The sequence below is a fragment of the Cyprinus carpio genome, chromosome A3 (assembly GCF_018340385.1).
Source record: "Cyprinus carpio isolate SPL01 chromosome A3, ASM1834038v1, whole genome shotgun sequence".
In the NCBI taxonomy this organism is placed as follows: Eukaryota; Metazoa; Chordata; class Actinopteri; order Cypriniformes; family Cyprinidae; genus Cyprinus; species Cyprinus carpio.
Window position 1 is genome coordinate 6991155 of NC_056574.1, and position 4177 is coordinate 6995331.

The window sequence follows — 4177 nt, forward strand, 5'->3', positions numbered from 1 at the left end:
ATAAAATAAACATAAAATATAATAATAAATATAAATAATATATAAACTGCATCTCTCTTTGAATCATTTTGCATTTCTATCCCAGGATAAACTGATTGGAAATATGGAACAATATTAATCAAGACTACATTAAGCCAGGGTTAAATGCTCAGTAATGTGCCAATAACTGTCATTTAATGAATGTTAGGAGTAACATCTGAGACATAATTGAAACAATTCATACGTTTCTAACATAACTGAGAACCCCATTAAGTAACCTGAGATATGATGTGGCAGTATTTGTTAATTAAGGAATTTTGGGAGATGGTCACAACAGTGTGTGAATCATGTTTTCCCTTAGCTTTTATAGGTCTCTGTTTTGGGCTCTCATCTGACCACTGTCATCAGTAAAACGAGAGGAAAGTGAACTTGAGTAAATGCAGTGAGAAAGACCGTTAGAGAAAGTGCTTTTATTCAGCCCCTATAGTGGCTCTGCACTTTAAACACAATAATGTGAATCCCTTCTTTGCGGGAATGCTTTTTCTTGTCTATTAAAAGTTGGCGAAAAACTAAAAAGTTCTCTATCATCCTGCAATATTGTGTTTCTAACAGAGCAAAGCATCACTAATGCTGTTTCTGAGCTTCGATTCAACACGGCACCCAAGAAAGACAGTCTGACCTGAGTCTTAAATGCACAGAACTGAACAGAAGGCATTTTAAGAGCTAATAGATCTGCTTTATTGTCTCTCTGTGAGACAGGATGGCCAATTAAGCCTGTGAAAACTCTGTTGTATAGCTGCAGGGATGGAAGATCTCAGCGTGGGATCGCTGCACTTCCCGTGCCAGACGGTTCCTGGCAGTGACACGACTCTGAACTGGCGTACACTCAGGATGAATGCTGATTAAAACACGTCTTACTGGTCTGAGCGAAGTTACTGTCATCCATTTCACTTCATTCGGGGTGACTCCCTAGTTCTCTTCCTCTCTTTGATTGTGAATAAAAGCCAAAAAGACAAAGAACAGGAAGGAAGGAATAAGAGAAAGTGAGGTTTTCATTATAGGTTTCAAAATAAACTCAAGCCCTTTGACTTTCTAGATCTCTGAACTCATGGTGTTGCAACAGTGATTAAAAAAAAAAGGCTGGCAGAGCTCTGTTTGTCTTTGGTTGAAAGTTGAGAAATCGCGTGAAACCCGAGGGAAAGAAAAGTGACCAAAAGAGCTTAATCATATTGGCGAGATAGTCATCATACTAAATGCATCCTCCTTCTCAGATACTTCTCCAGCTAAAATGAGCCCAATCTCGCATGTTTTCCTCCCTATCAGGTGAATCAGTGAATACACAGTATTGCAAGAGTCAAGCATAATGCCATAAACCACAATGAATAATACACAGTGATTTCTCAACTTTCAAACATTTGCAAAGACAAAATCACAAAGATAAACTGTTTTGCTGAAATGTTGCTCTATGTAAACTAGACTCATCTTCAGTGTGGTCTATTCAATGTGTTCCACACACGTCAGTCACAAGCACGTCTCTTGAGATCAGGGGAATGAGGTTTACCTGCACAGCACCTGCTCGCTGGCCTCCGTTACACTCACCCCCTAAACCTCACTCCCATCCGGGTCACGGCACCAATGTAACCCCTCTCTCCCGGGTCCTCACCGCCACACCTCGTACTTGCTCTGAGTGGGCCTCGAATCCGGGTCTCCGGCATGGGATGCAGACGCACTAACAAGGAGGCTAAAGACTGCAGCCACTAGTGTCAGTCGCTAGTGCGTCTCTTGAGATCAGGGGAGTGAAGTTAACTGCACAGCAACCTAACCGCTGGCCTCCGGTACACATGTACTACAATATCTTCTAAGTAAACAGCCGTACCCGGGAGCCCTGCTAGGAAAGTAGCCATAATTTTCTGAAAGCAACTAGGTGCTGAACTTATGCCAACGGAACAACCCCATGTGCGTCACGAATGCAGTCAGGTTTTTACTGTCCTCGTGCAGGGGTATCTGCATGTTATGTTCAACAAAAGGCATACAAACAGAGCTTCGGGTAAATGCTAGTTTACTCAAAGAACTTCAGCGGCAACAGAACGGAATACAGTACAACTGTGAAGCATGCGCATCAGCATGATTTCATGACAGTATTACTACAACAGATAATAACAATGAAGAACTGGTTAGCAACCACAACAGTGGTAAGGCTGTTACGAAACAATAGGTTTTTGTTTTTGAATGATTTCCATCAATTCTGTCTCTGTGTTGAGCAGCGCTATTCCCACGTGGCCAAACAATCGGCAGCGAGCGAGCGAGCGATAATCACAGACCGTCCACTGTGACGCAGAGCTTTGGCTCTCTCTCTGATTGATCGGGCTGTCCCTTTTTTACCCCGCTCGCCCATTGCTGCAAAAGTCTCTCTCTCTCTCTCTCTCTCTCTCTCTCTCTCAAACACACACACACACACACACACACACACACACACACACACACACACACACACACACACACACACACACACTTCCTAATTAAACCCAGGAGTGCAGAGCTCAGGCCAGTCAGGCTTTGTTCAACTTTCCTCTTCAGGAGCTCTCGCAGATATGCAGAGCTGCGTCCATCAGCCTCAGACAGACGTATCCCACAAAGCCACAAAGGAGGAAATATGTCAAGCCTCCCTCATGGGAAAACGCAGAACGATGTTTGATTGAAATCTGTGTGAGAAAACGATGCACGGGGAGTAATTTGTTCACTCATGATTTTGAAAGTTTGAAATAAATTAACACTTTTATTCACCAAAGATGCATTAAATTGATCAAAAGTGACAGTAAAGCCATTTAAAATGTTAGATAAGATTTCTGTTTCAAATAAATAATGCTCCTTTGAACTTTCTATTAATCAAAGAACCCTGTGAAAAAAATAATCAGGGTTTTCACAAAAATAATGAAGTAGCACAACTTTATTTTTTTTTTTCTCAACATTAATGGTTTTCTTGAGCAGCAAATCAGCATATTAGAATGATTTCTGAAGGATCATGTGACACTGAAGACTGGAGTAATCCACTAATATACATTTAAAATAGGAAAAAGAACAATCCAAGCTTGCCATAGTTACCAAACACACACTCCTGCAATATGAACTTGTGTGTAGTTCATAGAAACGATTTCTACCAAAAGTGCCAATGTCTGAAGGAAAGGTAGTTCTAGACGAGAAAAAAAAAAAAACAGTAATTGTTGCATAACATTGATCTGATCATAACAAAAAAAAAAAACCCTTGTCTCTAAGGCCACATCCACACGACGCCAGAGCTTTCCCTATCCAATCCTTTTTTTCCCCTCGTTCTAAAAAAAAAAAAATTCCATACACACGAAACCACTGAAACTGATACATGACAGACCAGTATGTGTCGCTATAATTGTGCCACATAGATACACTAAAAACGGAGAAGACTAGGAGCATGTGCATAAACCTTGCGAGGTGTTTACAAACATTTTTGCTTTAGTAATTTATGATTTTTCTTTAGTAAAGCTAATAGGCTCAGTAGCTCCTGCAGCATGAACACAAGCATGTAGTCCGCCATTTGATGGTCGTATCGATCCTTAAGTATCGATATAAATCGATACTGATGCGAGTATCGAATGTATCGATACTCAAATAAAAAATATCGAAACTAATGTGTTTTATTTACTAGTGATTTTGTTTATTTAACAAAAAAGAAAAAAGAAAAAATAATGAGTACAATGCGCATTGAATTGGAATAAATAAATAAATTATAGTATTATTGTTTTGTATAGTATTATTTTCCTGCTCATCTGAACACATGCAACTGTTGCAGGACAGAACTAATCAGTCACAGAGAGTGTTAACACAATTCGGACAGTGCATTCAAACAGGGCTGTGCTTTCCAAAAGTATTATAAGAAAGCATTGATGTTTTTTAGTTTGTGCAATTACATTTATTTAAATTGAACGTTAAAAGTTTATATTAACCATGTTCTGTAATGTTAGTATAAATCATGCACGGTCATGATAAAATGGTTGCTTATTATGCATGCAACAGCATGTCACTGCCAGTCCCTTATGAAAATATACCATGGTTTTACTAAAGTGACTGTAGTTCAACTGTAGTTTTTGTAGATTTCCATGGTTACCACAACAGTAAACATATTTTAACCACGTGTAACCTAATAAGTTGCAATCAAGGCATATTG